This window comes from Numida meleagris, chromosome 4 (genome assembly GCF_002078875.1).
Source record: "Numida meleagris isolate 19003 breed g44 Domestic line chromosome 4, NumMel1.0, whole genome shotgun sequence".
NCBI classification, from domain to species: Eukaryota; Metazoa; Chordata; class Aves; order Galliformes; family Numididae; genus Numida; species Numida meleagris.
Window position 1 is genome coordinate 83329393 of NC_034412.1, and position 25272 is coordinate 83354664.

The 25272-nt window shown below is 40.8% G+C and overlaps 1 protein-coding gene across 4 annotated transcripts in view; it reads right to left on the minus strand.

The window, feature by feature from the left end:
- Positions 1 to 25272, minus strand: part of C1QTNF7 (C1q and TNF related 7) — a 47060-nt gene that overhangs the window by 10683 nt on the left and 11105 nt on the right. For 2 of the 4 annotated variants that reach the window (XM_021396360.1, XM_021396357.1), the window contains exon 1: positions 22142 to 22375. The exons of 1 other annotated variant lie outside the window; for it this stretch is intronic. The gene's annotated coding sequence lies outside the window, so the exon portion shown is untranslated. Of the gene's footprint in view, positions 1 to 21047; positions 21072 to 22141; positions 22376 to 25272 lie in introns of those variants that run through there. One more of the 4 variants, XM_021396359.1, reaches the window with a different exon arrangement.

The window sequence follows — 25272 nt, forward strand, 5'->3', positions numbered from 1 at the left end:
TTAGTCCTATGTGCTTCTGTTTTTTTTAGCAGTAAAACAACAACATCAATAATAACAGAGATAGTATTGTTCTGCTGATGTAAAATCAGGTTATTTCAAAAGCAATTTTCAGATTCTGCTTTTTCTAAGTAACTGGGAATGACCATTTTGTATTTCAAATCAATTATCTCATGGGAGATTGAGACCAGGTGCCTCATATTTATACATGGCTTTGAAGGCACGCTCTTTCTTAAGTTCCTGTAGCATTAACTTTCCTGTTTTTTTGTCATTCATCCTATCTGCCTGTTTCCCTGGGTCCCCTCAAGGGGATGGCACGAAGAAAGTGCTGCTACCAGTTGGTTTGACACTTGCTAGTAGGAAGGGAATCCTTTGCCTGCTGAGGGTGGGTTTTGTCTTGACTTTACTCTGCATGTGCATGGTTCTCCACAGTGACCTCTTCAGGGTCCTCTCAGGACATAAGTCAGCATTTCTGGGTGTTCATAAGGTCATGGAGTGTTTGGCAACCAATTTCATTTCATTTTCACTTAAATTTGGCCTAATCTCAGCCTGCCAAAGGTGTTCTGATTTTCACTTAGCTTTTCTTTAAGGCTCTGGAGCATGGTGGATGCATTTAATGTCAAATCTATTTACTAAAGGTTTTTTGTTTTGCTATTTGACTTTGACTAATGGAGTTAATTTCCTTTAATGCAGATCTATTCTCTGATGTCCTCGGTTGATCTACTTAGATTTGTTTCTAGCTGATAAACAGCAGTAAGCTAGCATGTAATAAACTGTTTTGTTCTTTTTATCTTTGTGATAGATATCTTCATTGGGCATTACGTAAAGTACTGTTTTGGTATTTGTGATTTTGTTTATGGCTTAAAATACACATTATATCTTGAAAAGGATAATTGCAGCTGAAAAGCCTCTTGTACTCAAATGTCATGTCTTTCCTGCTTAGAATTTCCATTTTTTTTTCTGTGAGATGCTGTGATTTGTTGTGAGGCTGCTGTTTTCCTCGCTCTTTGGGAAAGTTTAAATGCATGTATGTATATATGTGTGTACACATACACTATAAAGTTAAAAAAATTTTGTGAACTTATCAGCTTATGGGGGAAAATGTGGAAACACAATTTGGAGACAATTTTATTGATGCATCTTCTCTCTTTCAGATTTTATTTCTTTTATTTGTTTTATTAATGCATGAAAGTAGGTCTCTGCAGAAGTTCATAAGCCTCTGCTGTTCTCCATAAAATTAATTGGTGTCCCAGTTTGTTCTCTTGGGGCAATTATGAAGTCATCCATAACAGACATTTCATTATGTCTCTTTTTTTGGATTAATGTTACATCTGAATGACTCTGCTAAATATGATCAAAACCCCTTCTAGCCCAGTGCCTTTGCTCCCTGGCAGCCCTGCAGCAGGCTCTTGCTCTCCTTCCTGAGGATGTGGGAAGCATATGGTGATCCTTGCCCAGGGGCTGTCTTCCTACTTCCGGTATGCGGCTAAGCTCCTGTGAACTGGAGATATTTTCTGAATCCTTGCTTTCTGTCAGCCTTGCTGGACTCTTTATCCATAAACTTGGAACCGGTTTAAACTCTGGATTTCCACATCAGTAAATTTGTTTGTTAATTACACACAGAACACATTTGTCTCCCTTCAACCTTTTTGTCTTTCTTAGATCTTTTAAAATGATAATCTCATTGGATCCCTATTTTTCTTTTTTTTTTTTGCATTGAAACAGGCAGTGATTAACCTGCTCTTTAATATACTATCTTTCTCAGAAAAGCAGTAACTTTAGACTCCTTATGGTAGCCACAAATATTTCTGTTGAATAACTTGAATTTACAATTAAGAATTTTATCAGTTAAGTGGTCAGATGAATTGTCAGAATCATCTGCTGTTTTCCTCTGGTGTATTATGATTAGTAATCAAGATTTTGAAAGACATGTAAGTCCAGCAGGTCTAGCACCTTCACTGTTTCATGCCATGTGCTTGGATCAATGTAGACTCCCTGTCTCTAGCAAAGGTGCAGAAGTGCAGCTGCAAAAATGCAGCTGTCTGAGACTGTTATTTTGCCTCTGCCAAAGATGTGCAACATGGGACAGATCTCCCTGCTGCAGCGATTGTCATTCTGCAGTACTTAAATCTAAGAAAAGTAGTAAAACTCAAATATAATGTTTTCCAGGAGACATCAGTGGCCCTTATAGAAAAGAACAACACCAGTCTGAATCTATCAAAGCTGTGTAAACTCTCATGTGCTTGCTGCAAACAGCCGTAAGGACAGTTCTCCAGATACTTTAAAATACTGCTTTTGTTGGCATACTTCTAACAAAATAGTTACAGTTTCTTAATACAGATGTGTGTCATTGTTATTCAAAATGAAGTTTGATTATTTTTATGTTTTAACCACACAATGTAAAATTATGCCAATCCTTGCTTTGCTCTCTGTAAGTATCTAGCTGGAAGCAGCGATGTTACTGATGACTGTGTCCTCACAGACACAGCACTGGAGAGGTTATGGGGTGATGGCATTCACCATCCCTGTCAGGGTTGCCCTCCTCATCCTCCTCCTGTGCTCCCTCTCCTTGCTGGGCTCCAGGCTTTGCTGAGCAGCTCTCTTCTCTGCTCTTGCAGCATCAGGAGCCCAAAGATCAAAATCTGTCCTGCTCCCAGCAGACATATGGTAGAAAAATGCATTTTCCCATTGTCCCCAGTCTACTGGGATACGGAATGCTCTAGCTGTTCTCATTAATAGCCAGACACTGAGGATGAAGGTGAGAATGAAGGAGTGATGTATCAGCATACAGGGCTGAGCAGCTGTGAGGGCTGTATTGGTGTGCTTTTGTATGTTCCTCCAGATTGTCATCATGTCCTCATGGGACAGAGAGAAAAGGGCAGTGGTCCAGAGAGCAGCAGAGAGGTGTTTGCAGGCTGACTGCCTGTGTCAGTGAAAAGCTTTGTCCACCCTGAGTGACACTACAGCTGGCCAAGCTGAAAGAGAGAAGTCCTTAAATGGAAATCTCAGATGTGGAACTCTTTTTCTTGCCAGAAATTTAGCCAAAGTAGACCATTTGCTATTGTGAATATTCATGCTGTGATGAGCCTAGATATCACAGTCCTTTCTCTCTCTTTGAGGTTTGTCTTCAGCCCACAATAGGGATGCAGCATGCCAACAGTTACAGAGGATGAATCTGTTGGAAAGCCACAGTGTGCACAGTATAGCCCCAAGCCCCAACGCGCTGGCTGTGCTCTCTCCTCATTTATGGACTTTTACAGACTAATCCTGTCTTGCAGACCATGGAAATGGAGATTCTGTGCAGGTGGTACCACTTGTGCAGAAGTAATCATAGTCAAAATAAGTTCCTCTCCAGAGGCCCTCAACTGCAGAGAGGGCAATAATGACTCACAGTGTGTTAGAAAAAGTAGTGTTTTGGCAAAAACAAGAATCCCATTAAGTAAAGAGATTGTTCTGCTTTGGAGTTTCATCAGGTTTTTTTTCTGTATTTTTTTCCACTCCAAGCTTTCCTAGTTTTGCCCTATTGGTGAATGCCATACAGAAGCCAGGGGAGCCTGGAGGTGAAAATCGCTGACAGTGGAGCTGGATGGACAGCCAAGGCCTGCTCCTCGCAGCAAGTGCAGAGCAATAATGACTCTACCATTTCAAAGCAACAAATGGGCATAGCTTCTGGGTTTTGTGCAACTTTATTAAACAGAGGTAGCCAGAGAATAGAACCAGAGGTTGATACCAGTTAGCAGCACTGTTTTCTTCATAAATACAACCAATATTTTTTTTGAAGTGCAACTGTCAAAGTTGCTGTTATTAGATAAAGCAGCTTCAGCTACAAGTGGGTTCTAAAGCTCCCAGTCTTCTCTCATTCTTTTGATTTACTTTTACCACAGGCAAAAACTTGTAGACCTTTGATTCTTGTTTACAAATAATCAGCCTGGATAACATTAGCAAACCTAAACAGTACTTTCCCTACAAATCCTATTTCAGACACAGATTTCAAAGGACCATTTTTATCTCTACCATCTGTAACTAGTTAAAATTCCAATTGTTTTCCTTAAAAAGAATTTTAATAGTGGGTAGTAAGCATGAGGTGAAGTGAAAGCAATTTAAATTCTAGGGTGTTTTTTATTAAAGGTTTTAAAAAAATCTGTTAGAGACATGGATTATCTGCAGCTTCCAAATGGTACTGAAAAATGATGGTGCTCTCAGTTGTCAAAATGATTTTTTCTCATTTAATCTGTATGATATGCTTTTCTAACATTTATGCATAAACTTCATTGATTTATTTTCAGATAATGTAGTTAAATAAATGCCAGGTCCTCAGTGGATGCCTTAATTGAACTAGAATCAATCAATTTATTCTTATGTGGCCTAAGCTGGAATAAGGAGCTATAAAAACTATAGTCAGGCACTTGCTGCAGAAATGTGTGCACCAATTTAATACGGAACTATCCGTCTGCAGTTTGTTTCCATCATTCCTTTGGGCTCTCTTTCTTTGTGGATCAGCCTCTCCTACAGGCTCTTTAGCCCATCTGACTGTGTATTAAAATGGATGGGGAGCATCTGCATGCTTTGTGATCCAGTAGTAGGGGAACGCAACAGCCAGCTGGGTAAGGGAGGGAAGCATTCCCACATGGTGAGTAACTGACCAGGGCATAATGCAGTATAAACTACTTCTGCACTCAGTGAATCCACTAACTCAGCTGTTCCAGCTATGACATGGATCTTTGCATTGCCATGGTCAGATGGTCCATCTGCTGTGCCTGTAGCCACTGTGCCCAGCAGACCTCAGTGGAAAGCACCTTCTTAAATAACCTCATTGGGGTTCACCAAAATTTTTCATCATAAGTTAAGGATGCCACTCAAGAGTGGCTGATACATCCTTATTCCCTTCTGGCCACTTTGCAACATGGGCAGGTGATAAGAATTTTCATCCACTGCCATTGTTTGCTAGGTGAATGGGAGCCAAAGTGCTAAGAGTATCCAGATGGGTGCTTGCATTGGTCTAATTAAATCAGTTTTGAAACATATCTTTAGGCTGCAGACAGATGTTCATTTTGTAGGGAGCCATCCCAGATGAAGATTACAAGCCAAGCTGCTGGAGATTACTGCCCTCACAACTCTGCTGGCAGAGCCATCCCAGACCCTCTTGAGCTTGAATAAGGTGCAGACATGATGTTCCACCACTCAGGAGGTAACAGCTGGAGAGGCTACCACCTGCCTGCCCACACTGGCCTCATTAGCATAGCATCAAGATTTTTGGGCTCTCCAGTGTCCATCTCCTGGCCTGTTTAAGTCAAAATGGACCAGGTTGACCTAGGCAGGGGGAATGACAGATCTCTCATTTGCTTGGGTTTGTTGTGCCTGCGAGGGAGTGGGGAGCCCTACCTGAGTGAGAGATGGGGGGAAAAATTGGGGTGAGTTAGGTTTGGCTCAGCTGGGTCCAGAGGATGGAAGCAGAAACCTGCCCTGCTGCCAAAGCCAGGGGGGACAGTCTGTGAGCCTTATCTGGACCTGGCCGAGGACATCCACTGAAAGATCTACCCACAGCCTGTGCCCAACACGTTGAACTGCTTTGGGCTGCTCACGTACCAAAGCCTTGGCACTGGCAGCTAGAGCTGCAGGGTGTAATGAAAGATTTTAAAGGCTGTCCAATCTAAACAAGGAAACTTTTCTTGTCAAGTTGTTATATCTTTACCAAATGTGTTAGTATGTGTACAGTCAAAATATGACACAATGTTGACCGAGTCTGGTGAGATGCTGTCTTCAGCTGGCTGATCTTAGCAGACAGTAATGTACATTTTATGTAACACTAATGTAAATTGTGGAAAATTAACATGCTCTTCACGTCTTAAACCCTATATGCATTAGGAATTATCATGTCTATTCTTTCAATAATTCTCAGTTGAAATGTATCAGCTTAAAGGCATTTTAACTGCCTTGCAAACACGGCTATGTGACCATGGCATCTGGCTGTTGAGCTGATCTTTTTTAGCCACATCAACTTTATAGTTTCTTCCCACAGTTCAAAAAATGGGCTTATTGTTAAAGAAGGCAGTTAATGATATTTCCACTGAAAAGCAGGAAAAATGTCAGCACAGCTGATGGTACTGTCGGGCTTTTTAATTAAAGTTCTGTATTTCCCTTGCTACAGTGGCATTTCTTTTGATTGCTCTTTTGCGAGAATGTGGCCACATGCAGAAATTGGTCCCTCCCTATGTTGTTCCAGAGGTGAATCCAAAAAGACTGATCGATTTCCTGAGGTCCTGCCATTGTGTTGCTTGTCCTCACAGGAAGGCCTCAGCCCTGAGGAGCAGTCAGTGCACAAGGCCATGGAGCAGAACCTGTCAGAGCGCTACACAGCATAGCTGGAGGAAACCCTTAATTCATTATGCAGAAAAAAAAATTCTGTCTTTGTTCATTTCTAAAGACAGTAAGAAGGCAATATAAGTCACCTTGGTAGTCTCCATTATCCAAGTTACCCATTCACATCAATCGTCTCAGGAACACAAGTGATTAATCTTCTGTATATAGAAGCTACTTTTATTTATTTGGTTGTTTTGTCAGTCTCCTTCTCCAAGCAGTGGAGAAAGTGCATCCCCTATTCCATGGAAGTGTGGCATTTCTGTAAGTTGGGAATGCTCCTGAGAATATCCATGTACTTAAGCCTGTTTTCAGGTCACTTTTTACTGAAGCTTTGCAAAGTTTTAGCAGCCCATCTCACAGTCATCCAAGTGAAAGACAAGGAACAGGAATGGTAGAAGAAAGGAAAACATAAACAGCTCGGAAGTCATCATCAGAGCAGAAGCTAAATTTGCAGAGGTGCCTTTGATGAGTCGCATGCTGGTTTTGAGCTTGGCATTTGATGGTCTCTGACCACAAGGTGGCATAAAGAATGCTGTTGCCTGCATCAGCTTGTTGCTGAAACATCACGAAATGTCGGATTCACATTAGTTAAAGTGCATTGTTACATCGCTTTTATTCAGAGGTATATTTTATTTTTTCTCTTAGATGTAAAAATGTATTGGTAGGACTTATCCTCTTGAGGGGAAATCAACCTTAACAGCAAAATGCAGTTTCAAATAGCAAGCATTGTTGAAGTAAGTGCCATTCTCAGGTGCAGGAAAACAGCAGAAGATGAGGGGGAAAGAGGTTGCTCTGCTAATTGGATTACAGGACAAAGCACTGAAGTAAACCATCAATTCTCATTTTGGTTCTGATGGTGATTCTCTTTGTAGCTTTGGGCAAATCACATAATCCACTTCATTCCTCTATTTCCATGCGAAGGGCAATGATTTCCTGCCCTGCAGTGGTGCCAGAGGAGTTAACAGTCATAAAGCACAAATGGAGAGAAGAGAAATACTAACGACTCCTGAAAGATATTTGCAGAGAAGAGCTTTCCTGGTTTGTCTATCCTGCACCATCCAGCTGGTGCTGTGCCAATATGACAGCTATAGTAAGACTATGGAGTATGGATAAATTTAAGGCATACTGAAAGAAATATTACTGATTGCTACTCAAAGGAAAAAATACTACTGAAAGAACTGAATTAATATTTTTTGTTGTTGTGTTTTCCATGTAATTCATTATGGAAATATCATGATGAATGGAAACAGCCTGCCCGCTGCTCTCGAAACCCCTTCTGAGTTAAAGATGAGCCTCTGGCTGGGAGCTGGCACTGCCTTCTCATTTACACCTGTGGTCCAGCTTCTCTCCTTCCAGTTGATTTCAACTTTCAAGTTGAAATTTGAAACTTTGGTTCAGTCTCTGGTTCAGTCGCTTTTTCATAACTAAATCTACTAGTTATTCAAAGGGCTTTGCAGCTTTTGTCAAAGGTAACATCTCTTGCACACCTCAGGATCAAGTGTGATGGTCTTAGATGATTTTACCAGTGAAATATTCAATCAGATTATAGCAGCTTGTGATATTGCCAGGTCATAAACCAGGGCATTTCTGAAGATAAATGAAAAGGGTAGGGAATCCACTGTAAATTACCAGTGACTCACAACAGCAGTTTGTGTGACTACATGTGGTCATGAGATGACGTATTTCTTTTTATTTTTATCATTATTGTGTGTAGTGGATGTGAATACCCTAAGGAGAGCCAAAGGATTTTACAGGTATATCTGGAACTTTCCATCATTTAGAAAGAAAAGATTTACAGGTTCATATAAGGACAATCTGAAGAAAGAAAATTTGGCATGACATCCCTGAGAAAACAATGCTGCACCAATGAACAATGCTATTCAAGCACGTTTTGTATGCTTATTTCACTGCCAATGAAAAGAGACTGACTGTACATCTTCCCGTAATCACGGAGGATATTTGTGGCACAAATGTGATTTTTGGTTTATCTGAAACTGAGTTTTATCAGCTGTCCTTTAGCAAGCTGAGAAATCAGAATGTGAATGAGGGAGACATGAAAACTGTCAGACCAAAACATACCCAGTAAAACAAATGATTAGTGATTGGCCTTGAAGAAAACAGAAGAAAAAAATGGCAAAAGTAAGATCTTGACGTGCCATAACTACAGTGCCAAAATGATTTCCAACTACACAAGAATATCAGCTTTGTTTTTCCAGTGATAAATTTAGTTTTTCTGCTTGTCCCCATTATACATTTTAGCGATGATGTTGGAGACTTTTTGATTTCCATGTAAGATTTTTAAAAGCAAATAATGTAATACTGGAAGCCTGTGGGAGAGCTAATGCAGTAGATAGAAGATGTGTGGAAATTAGTTTATACAAAGATTGAGTTCAAACTCAGCCCACGCCACTCTTGCTGAACCCCAAGCACAGCCAGATGACAATCAGCAGTGCACAGCCTCAGGAGCATACAGAAGTCCTTCATGTGGATGGGAAATGTAATGAGATATTTTAATGGCTACTCTCCTTGTTCTACAACAGCTATGGCACCCTGAGCCTCATAGGCTGTGTTGCATTACCCTGCGTTGAAGGGCAACCGTGTGGTGAAGGCTGTCTGCTGTAGTGATGTACCTGCTCTGTGCATACAAGAGGAGTGGATCCAACACAAAGCCTGGCACACCCAAGCAACATGAGCCCTGCTTTGCTCATACACTAGGACAGGCACGTCCAGTGTGCAGCCTGCAGGTTGCATGAAGCCCGGCACAGCTGGCACTGCCACCCAGCCCCTGCCCTGCACCATCTGCCCCTGCTGCCCCTGTGGTTCTGCCCCATTGCCCAGCCTGGTCCTGCGAATGAAACCCATTGCTCAACCCAACTCAAAAATCTGACCATGTCTCTTTACTTTTATAAGCCCTATCTTAGCAGAGAAAAGCATTCCTCACTTCATAATCACTCCTGATTCCTGACATTGCTTTTTGGCAGCATGTACATTTGTGAACAATTACTGTAAAGGATGAAGCACAGGAAGAGTAACATTTCATCAACAGTCTCTGACATACATCTTGAGAACTCACTAAGAATTGCAGCCACCGCCATCTAACCAGCCTGAGATGTTAGTTTCACAAAAACAGGGTGACATATCCCACTACTTCTGTATTTTTGTCGCTCTCTTCTTTTTGTTTTAATTAAAAATATTAAAGATTAAAATAAGTTTTGTTCCTTATGTACATTAGCATTATTATGTATTTTATGAGGGTTCCTCTGAAAGTAATGCCTTTTATGTCATTGTATTGGCCCACAACATCAGAGGTGAATGTTAGTGGTATGGCAGTAGAGGTTGAAACTTCCCACCAATATTCCATTACATGTTGTTACCATGAGACAGATGGCAGCAGAGGGCAGTCTGATGAAATGGCTCCTGACATGGAAGTGTGGATGAAGCAAAGGTGCGTCACTGAATTCCTCCAAGTGGAAAAAATTGCCCCCCTTGACATTCATTGACACTTGTGAATGTTTATGGAGACCAAACAGTGGATGTGAGCACAGTGAGGCGGTGGTGGTGCAATTCGGCAGCGGTGACAGTGGGTCACCTCTGCTGGTACAGAGTTTTGCAAGCATGGCATGCAGGCTGTTGTTAACTGCTGGTGAAAATGCACAGCTAATGGTGGTGACTACGTTGAAAAAATAGTGTTTTGTAACTGAGAATTAGATCTATCAAATAGTGTTGTTGCGCTCTTTATATCAGTTGTAGTTCCATGGAAAGATAGAAGGCATTACTTTCGGAGCAACATTTGTGTACGCTGCCCAGGCAAGCCAAAAGGTTGCACACTTATGCACTTGGAGGTTTCTGGGAGGGCTGGATAAGTCCCTTAGGTCTTTTGCAGGAAAATGGGGTGGGAGGAAGGGGCTGAGCACAAAGGAGCATTGCAGTCCCTCCAGCAGCGGGCTGTGAGCCAGGCTGATGTGGATGTACTGCCACTGAGTTATCCCCACCAGCTAATATGCTGCTATGGAAAAATCTCTCTTAGATTCCATTTTTGGATATTAGCCTCGTGGTCCTTTGGGAACCATGAGATGTCCTGCCCTCATAGCCAGTTCTTGCCAAATTTATGGAGTGAGTGCAGCACTCTTCTCCTGGCCAGAGACTGAGAGGCAGAGTTACCTAATGGCAACCTGCAGAAAGTGTTTTGTCCTAAAAATATACTTCTCATAGATTAAATGCAATAATATACACATCAATGGTACTAACTTTAAGCCTTTAGCATCATTTTGCTCCAAATTATTTGTCTTTTGATGCTATTTTTTTTCTAGATACTGAATCTTGATATGTCATTAATCCTCTAAATGGCTCAACATGAATTTCAAATTAAGACTGTAATAAAGTGATAGCAAATTAGAGAAGATTTTATTCCCCCCCAAATAATCAAGTGGAGATTGAAAGTTGGAGAATTAAATTAAAAGGAAGAAAAACACTATAAAGCAGTATAAGCATTTGACAAATATCTAATTGACTGAAGAGATTCCCTTACTGTTGCTACTCAGAGAATTTACTTATTTTTCTCATGTAGAACATGCACGATACCTTATTTAGTAATATTTCAATAAGCTTTCTTAGCATCTGTTGTTGAACATAATTTTCTCACTGCTCTGGCAGCATACTAATGCTGTAAAGCTAACACATTAGCGTGCCACTGAGATGAAAATAAATGGAGAAGACTGACAAAATTTTCAGTGCAAGGTGCAGGTCCAGAGAGGGTTTCTGCTCTTTTATCGTTTTCCTCCTTTCTATTCTTCTGACTGAAAACATGAGCTTTTTTCCCCTCCTTCTTGTTTTTCTGGGTCAAATCATTGTCAGCTTCAGGTATTCGCTGGTCATTGTTCTGGTCCACAGCATGTGTTGCCACGTATCAACATGTAGTGTAATGATGTGAACCAACTCAGGTACATGCACTGTAATTTTATGCCAGCTGTAAGCAGCAAGGCTACTTGGATCAGGCATACAGTGTTTTCTGAAACATCTTTAGTGGCACAAGTAGAACTGGAGGGAGCTAATAATAGACCTAGTCCACTTTTCAGTTTGCTACAAAAGCTGTTATGCAATTGATCATTAAGTAAAACCTTTTTCATTAACAGTTGTTAAATATCTCCCTGAAAGGTGTTAGCAAGGTCAATGTGGAGGTCAAATGATTATTATAAACATTTCTTAAACAGGCTAGACTTTTGTGGATACCTTTTTCATAAAGGAGAGAAAATAATTTTTGTTCCATTATATAATTATTGGATATAGTTTTATAGATATATATTGCTCTGGGCACCTCACTGTGGTCTTGCAGTACTTGAAGGGAGTGTATAAACAGGAGAGGGAACGACTGTTTACATGGGTGGATAGTGATAGGACAAGGGGGAATGGCTTTAAACTGAGACAGGGGAGATGTAGGTTAGATATTAGGAGGAAGTTTTTCCACACAGAGGGTGGTGACGCACTGGAACAGGTTGCCCAGGGAGGTTGTGGATGCCCCGTCCCTGGAGGCATTCAAGGCCAGGCTGGATGTGGCTCTGGGCAGCCTGGTCTAGTGGTTGGTGACCCTGCACTCAGCAGGGGGTTGAAACTAGATAATCATTACGGTCATTTTCAATCCAGGTCATTCTACGATTCTATGATTCTATGATATTATGGGTTCCTTTTTTTTTTCTTTACAATATACATGAAATATTTCCAAATACAGCAGTCCATTCTGGAGTTAAACAGACAACACAAGGAAAAAGTAAGGTGACAACATAACACTATTAAAAATGAGAAATGCCAAATACTTCATCAAGGTGGCTAATGGCTTTGCAATTGCTGTTCATTTCTGTGGCCAAGGTACTTAGAGAATATGGTGACAGTAACATCAGACCAAATGAGGGAGAATGGAAGTCATGAAGGAAGAAAATGCATTTTTAAATAATCCTCAGTGAATTACACTGTTTGGGGGCTCTTTAATCAGCACTCAGGTCGTAACATGTTGTGTGTTTTGCCCATGTCCACTGGGATGCAAAGTAAAATGAGTGGGCTAAATTATGTTCTCATTGGCACTTGTGTAAATCCAGAGTAAGTCATCTGACTACATGGCTATTTCCAGTTTTCCAATGAGAAATCAAATAGAAATTGGTCCAATGTTCCTGGACTCCCTTCCACCCTCCTGTATAGAAAGTACCCACGAATAAATCAGTGAGAATATTCCACTGACTCTGTGTTCTCCACTTGCCAACAGCATGAAAAATAACATTTTTTTCCATGCGCTTTCTTGGTAGATCACCTCTCAGTATGAGAATATAGGAATTGCTAAGTACAACAGACTGCAAATATCTTGTAGGAAGCAGTACAGGAGAGCAGAGAGGAGCCAGGAAGAACAGGAAAAAAAGCAGAGAGTAAGGAAAAACATTTTACCAGCCTGAGTATGTGATTATCCAATGATGGTCAGCTGGAAAATGAGGAGGGTAATAGGGAAAGATGTTAAATGAGCTGGTTTTGATGTGGAAATCTGGACCAGGCCATCTGATTGCACATGATCCCAACCTCAACTAGAGCAGAGGTCTCTCCCCAGTCCTGCTTTCCTTCGCCAGCATTGGCCATCTGGGCTGAAAATACGTGAGACAGAGGAGGGTTGAGCAGTAGGCAGGTGCCTTCCCCACTGCTGTCACTGTGTGGCCGCTGTGGCCAGCTCAAGCTGCGATTGCAGATGCTGTGTCAAAGTCTTCCAAGTGGAACTCTGACTGGAGGTCTGTGAGCATTGGGAACTGGGGTAAACAAAGGTTTCCATGCCAGAAGCAAGAGCTATTATTATTATCTTTCAAAAACATAAAGTCCACATCCTATTCTGGCCAGTACAGAAAAAAAAATAAGCAGAGCTGCTGTCTACCTGGGAAAGGCTGTTATCCAACTCACACCTTGCTGCACATTAGTTGGACATTGTGTATACAGTGAGCTGGCTGAGAACAGCTAAACTATCCTATCCAACCAACTAAACACACGTGGGTTTGATGCACTAAGCTGTTATTTCGTTTTATTTGCTAGTAAACAGCCTTCATGGAACTGTCTCACCACTGCCCTACCATGTAAGTGAACATTAGGAAGAACATGGTGAGTATGGCACACAGGTCTGAAAGCATCTTGCCCTCAGTATTGAAAAAGAAATTCTACAGCACTGGCCAGAGATCAGTCCTCTGGAAATAGCATGACTGAGTGGCTTGCAGGGAGACACAGACTTCTGTAACTTCCTTGCTACAGACCTGTTTCACCTTCGGCAGCAGTCCAAAGCAAAGGTGGTCTCAGAGCCCAGACCTGGTAGAAGGGCTTTGCATTCCTAAATGATTGAATCAAAAGACAGAGCATAAACCCCCATAGGCAGCACGCCTTGCAAGAGGTTTATTTTTACTGTGTGAATTTAAGAGCTGGAATGTCTTGTACTGATTCCAGAAGGGTTAACGCTTTCATGCCTCAGAGACTGGCCGGGAGGGACACCCAGCACCCTGGGCACAGGCTGTTCTCCTCATTTTTCTGCTACCTCAATGACCAAAGGAGCTGTGCTCTCACTGACATTCTCAGTTCACCACTGCTTTTGGGGGCTTCCTGAATTATCACACGTTTTAGTTCTCCTCTCCCTTCCTTGCTCAAGTCTGTTCCAAGAGACATCCACAAATGCCAGCTAACAGAGCTAAGATTTTTCTCTAGCTGCAGTTTAGCTGGTACATGTCTGAAATGTACATGTATGGCATGATGAAATTGCTAATATGTGGTACAGTTTCTAATGCCATCGTGCTGTCTTTGTGAGCCCAGCTTACTGGTTTAAAAATGAGGGGAAGATCTGTCACTACTTGATCCAAGAGGCTACTAAAAACAACGCATAAAGGGAGATGTTCTGCCATTCATTCTGTTCCCTTCTCCTCTCCCAGTTGGAGAGGGCAGGATGGAAGAGCAGCCAGATTGATAGAAGTCTTAGATCCACCATACAGAGACCCACTGCCACCAAGCTCATGGGATCAGCTAAGCTCCCTAGCCTTTTGTCAATGAGCCTATGTGAGCCAACAGGGACACTTTCTTCTTCCTAACCTTGGCAAATAACACGCTTGCAGCCACAGTTTGTTTTTCCACCCGAGGAAGCATTGCCTTGTGTGATGTTGATGAGACAGAGAAACCTTATTAAAGCCTTCAAAAGATGATAGGACAGACCTTGTTTTGTTTCATCATGGGCTTTCTTATGTTTCTTCCTGATGGAAAAACTATGAGGCTACTACTGGAAAACTCCTCAAGTGATATTAATTTTCCAAGGCCTGCTGTCACATCATTTAGTTTACTTTCCGTTTTCTCCAATCAACACAACTTTGGAAAATGAACAGATTGAGACAGTCTCAGTGCCATGCAACTTCCACATTGTGTTTCCATCCCATAAAGAGTACTTTTCTCTAAAGCGTTCCTTTTTAAAATCATTTCTACATCTCCATCCTATGCAGGTACTTTGAACAAAAGGCAGAAGAGAAAAAGCATTTCAGAATGCCAGTGTAGAAAACGAGGCATAGACAGAAATAACTTGCTCAGGGGTACAGAGGAGCTTTCCAGCAGATGACAGACTTGAACCCAGGTACTCACTCTGCAGCTTTACCATAAAGGATTTCTTTTGTCCACAGAAGCAATAAAGCATTACAACTGAACTCATCATAGTCTCATTTTACTGTTTGAACAGATGAGTTCTAAAAGAAAATAAGAAACTATCTTCTTCAACCACTCATTAACCATGCACTCTGTTTCCTGCTCATATGTTAGCAAGAATTAACATTTCTGCAGTTCTAATGAGAGCCCATTACTTCATGGCATAACCCCACCACAGCCACCACCACTGATCTATACCAAGTGCAGAAAATTTATTCTTTTGATTTATCCTATGTTTATTAACAGTTCAGCTCAGAAAAAGAGTCAGTGACAAAAACCATCTGGAATAAACATAATGGAAAACAAACAATGTAATATATTCTGTCGCTCCAGCCTAATTACACTGTTTGGTGCAAATACTATCAATCCAAGTGACAATTTACAACCCAAACTCTTATTAAAGGGAAAAATGAACTGTTCTGGGAAGCACAAATCAAAGTAACTAATCAACATGGATGACACATTCAGGGGATTTAAGAGCCAAGGTACGGTAGTGTTTTATTCCTCCTTGCTTTCAATTTGGGAGGCCTGCTGTGATGCTGCAGTACATTATGTATTATGTCTACTTACGCAACACTGGAGACAAGCATGTCTGTGGCTGTTGTCTTATTTTTCAACGGCTACAGCTTCTGAACGGTAGGTTTAAATACTTTTCTTGTCTTATCATGTAAGCTGGGAGCAAAGTACACTGTCCTACTTCTCTAGGTCCATTTCAAAGCATCTTTTGTCTTTTAGGATATAGTAAGAGGTTGGAATTTAGGAAAAAAATTAGAAAAGGTTGGAATTAGCTGAAAGTGATATCAATTTGATCTAAAACAAATTCTTATTGAGTGAATTGGTCCAGCAAGGGAAAAACGAGAAAGATCTCTCCCTCCCATGCAAGTATGTGAACAACACATGGCTGCTGTCCATGATCCGTTTCAGCTTGGAAGCTGGAATCATTTGATGCATCTGGTGTCCCCAGGGAAGCCAGAGAAAACACTGGCAGCAGTGAAGAGTTGATGGTAGAAGCCATCTGAAGCAGAAATTGGACAACCAGCCCACGTGCATTGGAGTGTGAACTTCAAGAGCTGCTTTAGGCACCTGCATAAAGCTGAGTCCTCAAGGAGACAAAGTGATACAACACTACAACCTGTAGCACACTGTCAGTTTAGAGAAAATACACCCATAATTTGGAAAAATACCACCTCAGACTAATGGGGAAAAAGATACTCGAGACCTCATTTTAACAAGGGTCAGCTACTGAGGGAGCCAAAGATACCAAAAAAAACTCCACAAGTTGCCATAAGGAGGGAGAGCACCAGTCACCACCACCTTACATTCAGAAGTGCCTCTCCAGATCTTCACATTCCTTCCTCATCCACAAAATAAAAATGGAGCCAGGGTTCTTTCACACCTTGCAAATGGCCATTTAGCTCAAAGACTTTATATCAAGGGATTTACTTGAAAGCAGCATTCATCTCATGAAAAGCATTGCATATTTCCCCTTCAACAGATTTTTTCTGGGACCAGACCTGCTGCTCTGTTTCAGGGTCTGTTACTGTTGAATACTGGCTTATTCTCATCCAGAAGACTGATAGTGAACAAGCTTTTGTCCTATGTCATATATATGGAAAACATCTGAAACTCTTCTGAAACTCTGTTTCTCTACCTGCTGTTTTCAGAAAGAAGTGTGACATCTTTTCCTCCTTGAAGAGCTGACATCATGGATGTGGCCATAATGAGATGTTTCTTCATTTAAGAGGCAAGGTGCAATGTTAGATAAATACACTCCTGAGAGTTTTGAAATTCCAGTGATTCATAAAAGCCATAGATTTTATTGCCAGCTAACTGTGGATCCATCTCTCCAGAGCCTTACCGCATCATCTGTATTAGCATGCAAATCAAGATGACATAGCTGTTGACTAATTTCTAGTGTGATATTCACAGCATAGAAGCACTATTGGGATGGTCTTTGGCAATGCCTTCATCTAAGCATCTCGGCATGCAATCAGGCTCTTGAACCAGGAAGATCAACATGAAAAGGACTATTTCTCACATGCTCTGTCTGTGCTTTTTCTTTAAAAAAAAACAAAACAGTATATTTAAGTCATCTATCAATCCCACAGGTATTACCTTCATTTATATCTCTTTCCTTAGTCTTAGCTACTTTGCTTGAAGAAGAAAACTCCAAAAGCTTTATTTGATTCCCACTTTGCCTATAAGAACTTCAATAACATTCAAAAGCATACATAAATAAAAGAATGAATCCCCACTTGCAGATTACAGATACTCAGGAGTCTGCTGTCAATAGTTATAATGATAAAATACCTTAGTTTTCAATGAGTTTTTACCTTCTTTACAACCTTTTGTGCTCACTTTGACTGGTGAACCTGAACAGTTTCCCTCCTGAACAAAGAATGGCCACAGATGCAGAGCATTGTCTTGAAGAAGCAGAACATAGCAGCCCTGTTATGGCCAACACAACACGTTCACATAATGTCTAAATATTCAGCCTTCTAACTGGGAATGGTTCTGCCCTTTCGGAATGCTCAGAAACTCATGTTGTGGCTCTCTTGAATCTTAAAGATTTTACGTCATCTTCTAGGATACCCTAGTCTGGATTTTTTTTTTTTTGCCTCTGAGGAAAAAGATGCAGAGAACATGCTAATGCCAGTCTGCAGTAGGTGGGAGGTTGTTGATGCACTGAGGTGGTGACCAGGGTGTACTGGCAGTGCCCTTGGTGCTGTAACAACACAATGCTGGTTCCCCAAGGCCACAAAGAATCCAAGGCAGTCTCTCCACTGTCACCTTTTCCCATATATTCTACTACTTGCTTTCTGTGCTGTCCAGGATCTGAACTACCAATAGCTGCCTGAGTCAATCCGGAGTGAACACCATTTTTTTTTCCCCTTCAGTTTTATCATGGACCGAGAGTCAAGTTAGCTGAGACTGTGAGCTATCTCAGTGAGCTATTTATCAACAGCCCATCAAGGCAGAATGAGTATGCTAGAGAATCAGCTGATAAGCCAAAATGGAGATGAAGTTCAGAGAAATAATCATTTTAATTACCACACAGTCTGCTTCACCACTATTTTAGAAAAAACTGGAGGCAGATGCTACATGAATGTAATCGTAGGTTTTAGGAGACATCTTAAAAGCCACAGAGGAAATGTTAAAAATATAATGGAAATAATTTTCTCTAGAATATTAGAACAGGCAGTTTCCTCTCCAATACTATATTTAAGGTATTAAGCTTGTCAGTTATTTGACTGAACTCCAGAAATAGGCCATCACTCAAAGATAGATTGTGTTAGCTATCAGCTCTATTGATAAGCTAGAGATGACAGTACTTCTTCCAGCAGGCTGATTTCCCTAAAAGCAGAAAGGCCATGTGCCCTTTGCAACGCTCTGTTGCTACAGCTTGCTTAGAGCAGCTTCCAGATTTCTCTTCCAGCTGCAAACTTTGGTATCCCAACTGCCAAGAGCTTCCTGTGGCACTACAGTAATGGTGACTGGTCTGGGCTCTCCATACTAGTCAGCTCTGGATACTTCGCTCTTTCGGATCCTTTGCTGATTGTCTTGTTCAACATTTAAGGTTGGGAGCTTTCTGGCTGTCTTGGAGGGTTTGTTTCTGTTTCTAACCCAACTGAAAGACTATAGGCACACAGCAGCTATTGACTGAAAGCTGTTTTCATTCCCTCTTTACAAAGAATCTATTATTTATAGATGACCGTGGATGGACACAGATTTCCATAATTCAGGAAAACTACCTTCAGTTATCTACATCTTTGCAGACTAAGTATGATCTCAATTCAACTGTCATAGTACTTTAACATTTGCAATTTTAAAAATATTAGAGTTGTCAAAAACAAAGACAGCCCATCAATCATAAGTTTACATATAACTGAGAAGAAGTTGTGAAGATTTTTAAACCTCAGATCATCACATAATAGCTATCAAGATTATGAATCAGAACTGCTTATTGCTTTTGTTTTTAAACCCTACACTACTGGACATTGAAGAGACCTTAAAGTGGAACTAATGGTACTGCTATCTCTGGTGAAGCTATTGGTTCTGTTAGTCCACTGTCATCTTGATAACAGCCAGTCCCTTAGTAGAAGGCATCTGGTTGAGGCAGCCACCAAGGAAATGCACAACTAATAAGACAGTAATTAAAGTAGCTACATAGCTATTAGTCTTGAGCAACAGATTACAAGGGTCAGCACATATTGCTCACATGCAGGCTTTCTTTGCTTATAGATGTGGTCACATCCAGACAGCAGATAGTTTGGACCACCAGCTATCCACAGGCACAGCATCCCCCTCAGATCCTTCCTCCACAGCATCTCAAGTCTCAGTACCTTAGAACAAAGCAAGACTGATCTGGTGTGTCAAAGGAGACAAAATGTACTCTGGGACAGCCTGTCACAAGGGGTTACTACACGCTAGAGAAGCAAGAAAGAAGGGTCTCAGATGGAATAGAGAGATAGCAAAAAAGGAGAGACACAGCATGCCTGCATCAACATGGAACCCTTCCAGCACCCCTCCAGCACCGCAAACCTTCCAACAGCCTTGTTCTTTCTCAAAGGTGGAAGTAAGAATTCCTGAGCTTGGTTGAAATGAGTTATTTCTCTGATTTCAGGTCAGGCTGGAGTCTCATGTAAGCACTGACTCCATGCAATAACATATCTTGTGCCATTATGATTAAAGCCTTTGATAATCTGTGCAATAATCCATTCTTAAGATCAACTAACTCAAGTTTAAACAATGTTCTCACATGTCAAAAACTGTCTGAAGAAATTTCTTTAAAAACAAACAAAGTCTGAAAGTCAGGTGGTGAGAGAAAAAAGAACTATATTTCTTTAGAGCTGCAAATGAATAACCAATAGCAAAACAGCTGGATGAAATCTGTTTATCTGACTTCTTTTTCTTGAAAGAAAATTAGAGTTGTGTTCTCATTTAACCTTAATTCTTTCCATTTGCGTTACCAGATTTATTCCTGGTCTGAGATCTTATTTCCTTAGATTCCCTGCACATAAAATTTCATACCTCTTAAAAAATGAAATTTTAGTGTAAGATCAAAAGATTTCTTCTCAGTTATTTTCACAGGCACTACATTATTTCCTTTGGGAAATCTCGCAAAAGGAAGATTTCAGCCTGCTCACAATATGCATTAGAGTGAGAATGCAATTCACGACCTAGGCAGCTCCTTCAGCTCTTCTTGTTGCTTGTTTGCTTTGACCAAGCTCACATCAGACTAGTGCCTTGAGAACACAAGGGGAACAATAGGGTGAAAGTATCTCACAACAAAAATTCCTGACAGACATGTGGTTTATTGCTTTGCAAGCTAGGAAGTGACAGAAGTATCCAGACATGGATACTTTTCATTAAATGCATCGGTTCTGCTTAGTAAGACTGAGTACATTTCTCCCCATAAAATATACACAACAAAGTATTTAAAGATGTTCATATTGAAAGCCATAACCATCTGCTTATCACAGACATCTGTTGCTTCAAAGCAGAGAACTGTATGAAAGGTTCAGAAAGCTTTAGAGCTAAAAAGATGCATTTGCCAAGAGACTAATGGAACACATGAATACACATGAATTCGAAAAACACAAAAAACTCCTATTTTCTCCAAGAGTTGAGTTGCAAAGAAAGTAAGAGCTGCCTCAGCTCCCAATTAGCTTTCTGTCACTTTCTAAGCACTCTTGAAAAGCAACATCTTCCTCCATCAGCAGAGGCATCTGGTTATTACACTGTCCTTTTGTTCTTCAAATAACTCCTGCCAACATACCTTCCACACACAATGATTTCCACCCTGCAGCAACCTCTCTACTGAGCCACTCCCCAGTCTCACCCAGGGAGATAACATCTCTGCTTCTCTGGGAACAGCACACCACTTTGCAGTTGCCTCACTATCTTGGCATGCAAGTGTAACTGCCTATAGGAAGTCAAGGAGTGCCTTCTCATTGACTTCAATCAGCTGTGCCCCTTTCCTCACATGGCTCTTGCATTACCGTGGAAGGCAAGGTGAATGGGAGGGCTGGGAGCAGCAGCACGCTCTTTAGGACTGTGTTCCTCTGAGTACCTGAACAAGAGGCGGTGGTGGTGGCATATCTGCAATAGATAAAGTTGATATTACCCTGTGGGTTTGTGTGCAGAGTTTGCACCTTTCAAACTTGTAAGTCTGGAGGGGAGCTGGAAGCTCTGAGCAGAAGGTGACTGGGAAGGAACCCTGACTTCCTGCAAGTGAAACCATTACGTTTCTCACTCCATTCAGGTGGAGCTAATCAAGCTTTCCTGGCACAACAACCACCTTTCTTTCACTTATCAGGCTACCTGCAGGTGGGCAGCTGTCAGGACAGGGAAAATCCCACAGACTACAAGAGAACTTTGGGATTTCATTATCTATTGCTACCAGTGCTAATGCATACACGAACTGAATAGAGAATAAGGAAATACTTTGTGATCCTAAATCACAAATATCAGAGAAAGTTGATCCATCCCCTACAACAAATCCCAAATAACCACATAGAAAGTGACTAATTTAAATATCAGCAAGACATTTCTATAAACCAACTGAAATATTTATTGTGTCATATCATCTCTGACCCCTTAAACTTCTGTGGAGAGGATATAAACTCCCACAAGATGACAAGTTCAGCTTTGGGGCTACACACCAGTTTTGGGTTCAGTGACTGCTCTATAAACAGTCCGGCTGCTCTGTGTTTTCCCTTGCACAGGCTTTGCGTTTCACTGCCAGCTTCCCATTGTTCTCGAAATAACAGTGTCAAGAACTATAAGAAATCAGATTGTTCTTCACATTGATCACAAATGGAGAACTGTGGTTGCCAGTGATCATAAAAGCAAGCAGAAGCTGCCTGAGCCACGTACAGATCTGCTCCTCATGCTGCTCAGAGCAAAACATTTCTAGAAAGGTAAGTTAGTAATTTATTGTGCCTGCATACACGCATTATTCAAGAGAACACAGCAAGATAAAGCAACACTACTAGTATTAGGACACTCATCACAAGTTTAGATCATTTAAGAGTTTTTATGAGATGAGAAACTGTACGAAGTTTGGTCCAACAAAACAGACCCCTTTACTTACATGACTTGCCAGAACTTCCAGCAGCGGCAGCCTCTGAATTACAGTGATGCAGATATTGTGCTTTGCGGAGAGCCCCCTAGCTTTGGCACTGGAGACCACACTGGTACTTCTTATTGATAGATAATCTCCTGATTTTTCCTTTGAAAATACTCTCTGACAGTTTTTTATCAGCGCTGCACACTGAGAGCAGACTGCAAAGCAGTAAGTCTATCTGTTGTTACCAAGGAAAGAGTTTCCTCTCAGCTGAATCCAAAAAAAAAAAAAAAAAAAAAAAAGGAGCCCTTGACCTCAACAACTAGAATAAATCTACTATATCTGTTGGCTCTTTTCTGAATGCATACTTGAGCAGTAACATAAGAGTGAACAATCTGAGTGCAGAAACTGTGGCATGTCATATTATATATTGGTAGGGTATGTGAACAATGCGTCTAGCAGAGGCACAGCAAAATGAAAACACAATTCATGTTTCCAGCGTTTATTTTGTTCACATATTTTAAGAATAAAACAAAGATGACAGGCTTTTCTATTTCATTTCGCAACTCCCGAGTGGCAGCGCTTCCAGTTCTGTCCCCTCTACTTAGGTTCATTACATTCCAAATTAGGTTACTGCTGACTTTCTATTTCAAATGTCAGTTTTCTGAGAATCTCTGTATCTCACCCAGAAAATGTAACCCAAAATAAAACTTAGCGTTTATGACATCATAAATGCACTAGAATTACTGGCAAGCAAAATGAAGGGTTTTTTTCAGATTTTCTTTTTCATCCTTTGAAAGATTTGTTTACTTCATTTTTTTCCTTCTCTTTCCTTTGGTCTGCTCAAAATTATAGAACTTCATAATCTAACAAGTTTAACTTTGGGAACAAATTCTCTGTAGAATGAATACTTGGACAAATATGGAAAGTTAACGATGTAGCTTAAAACAGGCAAATGAAAAGTTTCAGCATAGAAGCAGCTCCCTGCTCCACTGTAAAATTATATTTGTAAGAATAAAAACATTATTTTAAACATAGTCATTCAGATCCCAGACAATGAGAAAAGAGGTTCTGTGGAGAGGATGAAAAAAAGAGTATTTGAGGCAGAATAAAAGGAATAGCAAAAAGATAAGAAAGGAAGAAAACCTCAGTCCTCATTTGTATTCAGTTGCAAATGAGTGAAAAAAGGAAACAGTCTGAAATCAAACTTTAGGGTATGCAAAACTGGAAATGCAAAATTCCTGGTTTTATAAAATATAAGGATTACAAAAAAACCCTCAAAACTTTTAATAAGGATTCCTAGCTTAAGAAAAGTATCTTTAATGAAAAATAGCCAAATGATCTTTTGTCCAGCATGTAATTCCTTCTGTGTGCCAATGGACTTGAATGATCTCCTGCAGACTTGAGTTCAACTTTATTTTTTTATTTTTATTTTTTTGCAGGATTATTGTGTCACTAAAACATGTAGACAACTTCAAAGTTGTTTATGAATAAATAAATGGTCTCTCCCAGCTGTAGCTGAGGAGTAGCAGTGATATATTGTGTTGACTGAGGGGAACCTCATTCACTTTCAGTTTAGTTTCCATTTATATCCAGTTCCTTTGTCAAATGCTGAAACCCTAAGTCTACAGTAAACTCATCTCATCTTAATTCTTTCCTTTTCAATGGCTCCAACTCTTTTTCCCTTCACCTTCTCCACTTGTGTTTTCAGAATGTGGAAGTACTATCAAAGAACATATGCATACCTCCGTTTGGACATGATGCACTACCAGGAACATGCAATATCTGGGTTGGAGCTTGCACAGTCTTCATTCATTTCACTGTCACATGTAGGTTAACCAATGCCTCTACAGGCTCCTGATTCACAAGACATTGTAAATTAATATGACAGACTTCTTCCCTCTCTGCTAGGCTGTCAGCAAATAAGCATTTTCTCTCCTTTCTCACAAGTCAACTTTTCTATTTTTAGAAAATAGCTGAGATTTTTTTTCTTTTAACTTGCTTTGATGATGCAGGGATCTCGTGACATGGTTTGCAGGAACAATGCTTGGCACATGGGACTGCTCACACACACCCAGGTTGCAGAAGGCATGAATGGAGCATTTGGATCCCATCCAGCTTTCTGACCATAATCACAAGAGGCTAAACTCCAAAACCCTCTTGGGATCTGTTACCTGGGTCTTTGTGATGCCTTTTGAGACAGAATATACACCTAACTTTTGAGAACCAAATCTTGTGCTAATAATGATATTTTCAGTAACACCACTAATTTGAGTGTAAGCTAAGTATTTCCGGGTACGGTTCTGCTTCTGACCCTAGGACTTGGCATTACCCAGAGGACGTGGCAAGCCAAGGGGCAGTGCACTTGCAGCATTACATGTATGGGCTGTGTCATTTCACCCCAGCCTGTTTCAGCCCTAACACAGCCGTCTAATCTGTGGGAATGTCAGGGCGTCATGATTTACTGTGGCCACTTGTAATCATATCTCACAACAGGAAGCAGCAGTGGCCTCTGCATGCTGTTCCCTCACTGAAAATAACATTGACTTTACTGCATATTGTATATATATTTGCAGACGTGGATTTATATAGGACTTAAGATAACAGTTTACAAACTAAGAGTCACAGCTAAAATTGCAGTTGCCATGTGAAATATGAAAGTGGAAGCTTGGCCAGGACCCCAGAAGTTGTAATGCATACAGAAATGTCTGAGACTTGTCAGGTGAAGCCTATATCATGATCTACTACATCAGACAGCTTAAAATCTTTTTTTTTTTTTCCTAGAATAAGTGTAGAGACTTATATGTAAATTAAAGTCTTATGTTTCTCATTCATTTTTTGAACACTCTTCAGACGACAGAGTGGATTGTGCTGCCTGCAGGCTGGGAGCACTGCTCTGCTTTCCTGTGAAAAAAGACCAAGAGAGCTGGGGCGGTTCAACCTGGAGAAGAGGAGGCTCTGTGGGCATCTCATCAATGTACAGAAATACCTGAAGGGAGGATTCAAAGAAGATGGAGCCAAGCTCCAGGAGAAGAATCAATGGGCACAAACTGGAACACAGGATGTTGCTTCTGAACATCAAAAATGGACTTCTATGCTGTGTGGGTGATGGAGCACTGACACAGGTTGCCCAGAGAGGCTGAGGATTCCCCTCCTTG